This window comes from Poecilia reticulata, linkage group LG19, assembly GCF_000633615.1.
Source record: "Poecilia reticulata strain Guanapo linkage group LG19, Guppy_female_1.0+MT, whole genome shotgun sequence".
NCBI classification, from domain to species: domain Eukaryota; kingdom Metazoa; phylum Chordata; class Actinopteri; order Cyprinodontiformes; family Poeciliidae; genus Poecilia; species Poecilia reticulata.
Window position 1 is genome coordinate 21,077,994 of NC_024349.1, and position 8,636 is coordinate 21,086,629.

Consider the following 8,636-nt stretch of genomic DNA (forward strand, 5'->3'; position numbering starts at 1 on the left):
TAATTGTTGTTGTTTTTTTTTGCCACATACTGATATTTCATGGGTACATAGTGGACTGGATCTATTTAAAAATGCCTTTACATTATGCTCTTAAAAGGAAAGTGTGACGTGGATTATCTGTATAAATTTTACACAGTCATGATGACTCACCACATCTCACTTCTTTTTTACTCCTAAATCTCATTCACACCTCAGTAATGTCATAAAATAAAGTTTTTGGCTGAAATAAAAATATATATCCTCCTCTTTCTATAAAATTGAAGTTGTTAACGTTCTCTGGTGTCTTTTATTGTAAAACCCTCATTAGCTACTGGAGTTCTCTACAAACCGTCCGCTCGTTTAGTGAGCCAGCAGTTCCCATATTCACCAGAAGAGGTCAGCAAATGTCCAAACATAATTCCATTAAGCGGTTTGAACTGAGGATGCACCTACATCACAATGCTCAGTATATTTGGTAACATCATTTTATTTATACATTGATTATTGATAATTATCTAAATTCTGAATTTATTCATAATTTTAAGTTTAATCTAAATTCAAAGGAATTCAGATTAAATTCCTTTAATCTTATTTAAACTTAAATTTAATCTAAATTCAAAGGATGTTCAGGGATTTCTTCAATAAACACGAGTTGAAGTTGAAGAATGATTCCTAAATAAATCATACTTCAATAAATTGTCTTAAATGTTCCAAGAGTAAATCTAGACTAAATAAAAGTTATTGTATTGTGTTAGCTTAATTTCATTGCAGTTATTCAACTAGGACATTATAAAAAAAGATTACTATTTACTTATTTCATCAACCAACACAGTTTTCTGGTCGCCTTATTGCTTTCAGATACGCATCAGCATTGGTACAAGAAAAAAAAAAAAAAAAAAAGAAGGCGGTTGGATAAAAATCAGGAGAAATAACAGCTTTGGTATTCATTCTAATCTTCCCACTGAACCGTCCTCATTCCTCCAAAGTAAAACCAGACTGAGCTCACTGTCTGGAATGTGATCAAGTATTAGAAGAGAAAACATGCAGAAAACTGTGTACCGCCACGCATGTCAGCTTATTCATACAACATCAACAGCGCTGGACTCTGCAGACATTCCAGCATAACTCTCTGAGCGACTTGTTCTTGATCTGCGTCCAAGATGTCTGCTTCTGACTCCAGATACACCTGGTGAAGAAACCTTGTTTGACTTTTCCCTTTTTTCTTTTTTTTTCTGTTAAATTCTCAGGAAAAATCTTGATAGTCAACATGTAAAGCCGCGTGTTGAYAGTCCAAAACGGACACATGAAGCAGCTGGTGAATTTAAACCAGTGGTGGGAGTGTTTTTGGTTTCCTTTAATGTAGATCTTCCTTATGTGGTTAAAAACAAACAGAGAAGGTCAGTTTGATGTACATTTTGATGGTGTATCTCTGAGGAATGGACTTAAGGGGCACTGGTAACATCATTCAGACTGAACCATGGGGACCGTTACTGCGAAGAGACAGGAACTTTTTTTTTCTTTTTGTTTATCTTGGTGAATAATATAAAAAATGTAGTCAGAGGAAGCAGAAACATCCAAGAAGCAGAGTCGGGAAATGTCATGTCTGGGGTCAGAGTGTGTTGTACGTCTTCTTTGACTAGTTAGTGCTACAGACTTTATGTAAGTTTTTTTTTTACCATTTGAAAAGTGTGTTAAAGTTGAAATTAAAGTTCTAAAATTTTTTGAAATTGTCCCAAAACAAATTCTATTGAACCTGGAATGGATGATATTGAATAATCAGAATTAACAAACAATTCAATAAGGAATAGCAGAAACAAAGACTCTAAAGGTGCGGTATTATGTATTTCCCACAATTAAGTAACTATGTTAACTTTAGTTGTTATAAATATGTTATGTCCAACACACCATAAAAGAAATATGACTACAACTCCAAACCCTGAACTTGGGCTCTGTCTCCTTAAGAAGCTCCTGCTCTTTCCGACACTCTGTCTTCAGCATGTCACAACAATGCAACTCAATTACGCTGTTTATAACAGTCTTTTAAAGGAGTGTTGGACTGAAAAGTGGTCCGTATGAAAAGCTCAGTCAACACCCAGTTCCACCAGGTGTTTGCTAATTGCTGCTGCTAGTCTGGAGGAGCTGAGTCAGGGGGAGGTGCTCAGTGAGGCGGCAGCTCGGCTGGAGACTGCAGCTCCAAGGGGGAGTTTTGGGCAAATGGATGCTGCTTTGGATGAGCAAGTGTTTAGGCACCCCAGAATGGTTGCCACGGGAGATTCAATGGTTTCTCAAACATGCATGAAAGAATCAAAGCAAAACTCCAGGTATGTTTTTGATCTGGGACTAACATTAAAACATGGCGTAAAGCTCAAAAAAGTCAATTTTACATAACAGTGCCCCCCTTTAAAAAGTAAACCCTTGCAAAACCAATGTTAGAAAAACAAACCCTAACCCTTTTTCTGGCCGTGTAATTAATTTTTCATCCTGGTAATGAAGTTCGAACCCCAGACAACAACGATGCTTCTTGCCAAAAACAGTTGGGTGGCGAAAACACTGCATCAGAAAGAACAGGATTAGCAAACCGGCTTCAAACGCTCTCACTGATAACACACACAATCAATAACCGCAGCCCAGCTACTTCAGAGGACCACGCCAACGTAACCCAAAGGATTCACTGTAATAAGAACAGCTTTGTTCCCTCAGAGTTATTAGTGGTTACTGGATGCAGTTGTCTGAATCTTGTTGCCCTTGAGCAAATAGTGGTTTAATGATCCAAAAAACATTGCCTATTTAGGCCCATTTGTTAATGAGCTTCATTGTAAATATGCAAATGTTTTCTTGTGTGTTTTTTTTTTTTTTTTAAAGTGCTGAGAGGATAAATATTTAAAAGCCAGGGGAATTTTTCTCACACTCCAAATGTTATGGCACAGTTTGCAGGAGTGATGTGGATATATTCCAATAAACACATACAGCACACGACCTCGTCAACAAAGCAACAAAAACATATCCAAAAGCAATACATGGGAACAAAATACAAAACTTAATGCTGCTTCTTTTACTTAGTAGTTTAAAAAAAGAGAGAGAAGAAAATGATACAAAGCTTTCCCATAATGTAGGAAAGGATTGGGTTGGATTCATTAGCTTTCTCTAAGCTATCAATCAACAACGGTTGCTTTGATAACGAGATGTCTCATTTGCTGATCTGTCTCATCCAATACTGCTTTGCTTTCCATGTGTTATTATTCCAACCACAACATAATTATGACAAATGCAGTAAATCCTGGGAACTGAGGAAAAATAATACGTATCAAGTGGGACAATCAGAAAACCCTCATCTAGGTTTTACCCAATTTTCGTGTTAAACTTTAGACAACGTTTAGCATACACCCTTCGCAGATTTGGTTCTCCATGAACATGTAGCTGGTAGGAAATTATTAACACTAAAGGTTACCACAGGAGGGCGCTGCAACATAACCCAGCGACAGCTCCTTTCAGTACCTACATGTCCCTCCAAAACCTCCTTGCACGTCTGCGAGATAAACCCCTAAACCCTCGTCGGTGACCTCATGCTGCACACATTGCCATGAAGTTCCAAGCTAAACTTTTAGAAGTGATGGCAAGGCATTCACAACCGGGGGTCTATTTGACATCACGGGACGCTTGATTGACTGGCCGTCAAACACCAAAAATCACACCGAAGACCACGTCTGGGCCTTTTTTGGATCCGCTTTCCCTCTTCATGCGACTCGCAGACGTAAGCACGCGTCTCAGGTTTATTCGAGCCGAGACGCAGGATGGCTTTTAGGGCTCTGCTTCCAAAGAATTCCTGCTAAAAACCGGCTAACCGGGAAATGTGATGCAAGGCCCGCTTCCCAAGGAAATGCCACGATTCATAAAGGCAGGCATCTGTTTGAATAAAAGCCCGGTCTCTGGCAAGCAGGCCGGTTGCTGCTCAGATCGCTCACGCTGCCAAGCCCGTCCGATGTTCTTAATGATCACAACCCGACGCTGGCAGGGCCCAGCGCAGCACCTGACACCTGATTCTGTTTGTGCATGAATGTGTTTGAGGAATCTGTTGAATATCTCAACGTCTTGGGAATGCTGGTAATCCCGACCTCTTCTAAACGGCGCTTTTCCTCCTCGGCCTGGACGGAGCTTGATTCATTTGCTCGCTTCATATCAAAAGCAGTGGCATTAATCATACTTGACGCGGACTCACCGAAAGGGAATTTATCCGTTCAAGCAAGATCTGAGGAAGAGCTATTCATATCCCCCGAATGTTTTACTCATAATTTGGCAATGCTCTCCGGTATTTATCAGTGATGAGGCAATGATGCTGTTTTTGAAAGCGCCATCAACTTCACTGACATTATATTATTGCAGCTCTCAAAGCACAAGTGGCTCTCTCTCTCTCTCTCTGCATTGTCTTCATCTTGGAAGACGGCGCAGAGAACTAGTCTCTGTCGAGAAGGAGAGCAACCCGGAGGCACGTCAAGTTATTTTTGGGACAAGAGGGATGTGACACGTTAAGTGACGAGAGGGCAAAAGTGAAGGCCAGCGAGAGTATGAGAAAGTTGATAACGAGCTGAGAGGAAGCCTACGCTGTTTATCTGGGCTCTCTGCATTGCTGCAGCACCATGTGGCCACTGAGTTATGGGGCCGAAACAAACAGCTCAAAACAACTCTGATTATTTAGTTCCTGCAAATGGAAAAGGTGAGAGGTTTGGAGGTCGACGGCAAGCGGCGGGCAGTGTAGCGACCCCCCTGCCCCGGTAAAATCTAGCTTCTGAGCCATGTGGAGGTTTGTGTAAATGAGCACTGATGGCTTTTCTAAAGAGCTGCAGGCCACGACTGAAGGGGTAATTTTCATATTTTTTCCGATTTGGTTAGGGGCCAAAAGCAACACGATAGAGGCTCGCTCTCTCTGAAACAGGATATTGGGTCAGTAATGTCTGTCGGGGACCCAGCAGAAAGAAAGAAATGGAAGGCTTGTTTTCACACATACTGAAGGGCCAAGAGACATCTTGTAAGACATTTATTTTGAATTTGAAAGCTAGCAAAAACATTGAAGAGATCGAGTGCAAATGGATGCGGGTGTCAATTACGTGTACGGTTGCAGATGAAATTGTTTAATCCTAAGTCAGCGAATGACGTGCTGCTGGCAAAATTCTAAACTGTTTCAAAACAAAACAAAAAAAAAAAGAAAAAGAAACACTGAGAACACTTTTGGAAACCAAGTGAGGAGTTATAAAGACACATGATGCAACCAATCAAAAACTTCATTCAGATACTTTAAGTGTGCTTGAGATTGAACCCCTCGAGTACCTGGACTGTTACATGTTGCAAATATGGCAAAAATAATAGTACAAAAAATTCAAAGAAGAGATATTTATCTCAAGCAAGAAAAATGGGACAAAAACACAGCAAGGGTCTGAGAAATCCAGCTGGAGGATTAGTTAGCTATTGAACAGTAGCTACAGTATTAGAGGTGTGCAGATCGATCGGCCACCGATCATGGACCTTACCAAGCTCCGCCCAGAAACGCCCCTCGAAAGTCCCACGTGCTGCATGACTCACAAACAAAGCCTCGCGGTGCTTAGCTTCTATGCGTCTTTCACTTCGACTGACTCTCTGCAGAGTATTTCTGAGTCGATTAGTGTGGCATTTCTGCCAGATTTTCACAATATATCAGCCATGACAATGGATGATATATCCATGGACGGGGGAACCAACAAGTTTATGTCATCTTTTTTGGACAACATCAAGGTGTTTGAGCCACGCGATGCCTCCAACATTGTGCGCGTCGCAGCTAAATGCTACCGGTCGATGAGGAAAACAGCAGATCCTCACACCCTCAGCATAAAAATAGCTGTAGACAAGATCGCTGACGCCTATTGTTCTTGCAAGGCTGGGTAGGTCGGGCATTCATGGTTTTGAGGGTTACTTTTGAATTAGTGATTTCTGTTGTTGGCAAATGTTTGAGTGTGCCTAGGCCTTATACATGGAACACGGTGCTAGCGTGGCTAACACGATTACAATTTAGTAAAAAGCCTTTTCAGGTAAAATAAAATCTTTGATGTATGTCAGATACGGTACACATTGCATATTGATCTGTTCAGCTAACGTAAGAGTGTGTAACAGACAGGCTTCAAGGTGTAGAAGTTGTACCGGTACTGCCATTAGGCTGTACTTGGCTAAAAGGTTTTCATAATGGATGTGTTTATTACTGACTTTCATTTTGTCATTCACTAAACACAAAGAAAGCAAAGCAATAATACTTACACCAGCAGACACTCCTTTGTTCTTATTGATCCTACAACAGTTGAGCTGACCACAAATGTGGTCGTGCACAAGCTTTGATCCAAGCAAGGCATTCCGTTTCAGACTTTGGAAATCTGTGAATTTTAGTTCCACAAATACGATCAGGATACCCGACATCGCCTGTACAGATACCCCACTGACAGTGGAGAACTATTCTTTTTCGAGTCCTGATGCAAAAACTTTCTGCCGGTCTGCTAGTCCACAATGTACATTAGCATGTATTTACTACTGTAGCTTGTGTTTGTGAGACGGTCAAGCACGTGGTAGCTGCGCTGTGACGTAAAATGGGCATTAGCCAATCAAACGCGGCCCCTGTGGTAAGGTCCATAATCGGCCGATGTCCGTGAAAAAGTGTATGATCGGTGATCGCCGATCACGGTCTCTTGTTGCCGATCACACAAACCGATCACCTGCATCTCATTTCGCAGCCTGCCTGTGCAGCTGGTCTCCTCTTTCCTTCACACTGCGCAAATGCGCAGCAACAAATCCTAAGCGATGTCGTGTGGAACTATAACACTCTGAGTGAATGGGGAAGTTTGCATGTTGTGGCGGAAAATTGAAGCACGTGGGGTGAAGCACATCAAAATGCATCTACACGACGAATCTAATATGGCATAAAAACAATGCCATACTTGACGGAGTTTGGCTAGATCGAGGCTCACTGCAGTAAAAAATAAAAAAATGACGATCAGATAGCAGATAAAGCAGCTACAAACACTCACCCAGATTAGCATGACGGTCAGAAAGATAAACAAATAACCCGCAAAATTATTTAAGTCTTCGAGCTGCGATGTAAGACGCTGGTTCTGCTCTCGCTGTTGAACCGCTGCTACGCTACAGGTAGTAATATTTCACAGACGGAGCGCCGCTTCTGCTCCACCTGGTAGTGACTCTCACACCGAACCTCCGTTTAAAGCTGCAGCGTATAACTTTAAAAAAAAAATTACATACGTATTAAAACTTTCGCTGTCCTAACATGAAACAGATAATCTCTGAAAAAATAATCAATCTCCATCCTGTTCTGCATAATTACTCCGCTCAGTCAGAAACAGCCACTCAGAACTAGCAGTAATCAGCTAGCCGCCATGCTATCAGGAAGTTTTCATTCAGTAACTCAGGATTGTTTATGTCATGGATCCTGTATTTGCCTTTGAATGTTAAGTTTTATACTTGAATTTTTTGGCAATGTTGAGTGGTTTTATTTTGACTCTATGCATTATTTAGCCTCTTCATAGCCTCCATATGTTATCAGTCTGTTAAAGATAGTATTACCAATAGCAGTACAATTTGCAGAATGCCTGTTTTGTTTAGTTTTCTTCTTGGAAAAAGTTATTAAAAACAAGTTTTTGTCTAAATTAAGATGGATTCATGGTTCCCTTTTCCATATAATGTAACCGGTACTGCTTATGATTAAAAAAATAATTATGTGATAGGTATTGGTGATCATGGGATCATGGGTGATTGGAATCGGCAGGAAAAAACCTGATCGGCACATCTCTAGTTGCTATGGAACCTGGTGGCAGAAACAGGAAGCTATCATTAATCTAGTGAAAATGTAACTTTACATCATTCATATTTTCTGAACTTTTCTCACAGCAAATCTTACACAAATAATCATTAAAAAAAGGAGGGGGGAAAAAAACAAAAAAATCTTGATTAATCTGGTGGAAGGGCATTAATCTCTCGTGGCAATTTGGCCTCAGAATGTTTTACTGGAACCAGTTCTTTACTCCATGTGTCTCTCACCGTCGTGCTCCATTTTGGGGAAATTGGATTCCATTCAATTGTTATGCTGAGGACTGTCAAGTCTACATTCCCGTGAAAAAAATAAAAACGCGATGCTCACTCCGTTCATCCTTTGTAACAATGCTTAAACAAAATCAAGTCAAATCTCTAGTACAAGTACAAATCTGTACAAGCTTTTTTCCAGCTGTTGCAAATTGCTATAATCAAGACCATTTTGTCTTCTTTCAGTCTTTCGTTTCTTTTAAATATTTCAACGGCCCCAAGGTCTCTACGTTTCTACATTTCGTTCAAAGACGAGGCTGAAACTAAAAGGTGATCAGCCTTTTGTGGTAGCTGCCCTTAAGTTATAAGTTGTGTATTATAGATCTAATTTGGGGGTTTTTCTTTACTTTATTTAGCTGTTCTCTTAATGTTTTTAAAATGTGCTTCATATTTAAATTAGATTGGACTGGAATTGGAAGAATCTCAGTGAAAAATGTCAAATGGGAAGGATACCTTGGGTGAAAAGAGAAAACTGGGAAGCCGTGAGTTCAGGCATTGGATAAATTCATCAAAAACATACATTTCAAGCGTTGCCCTCAAGGAGATGAGGA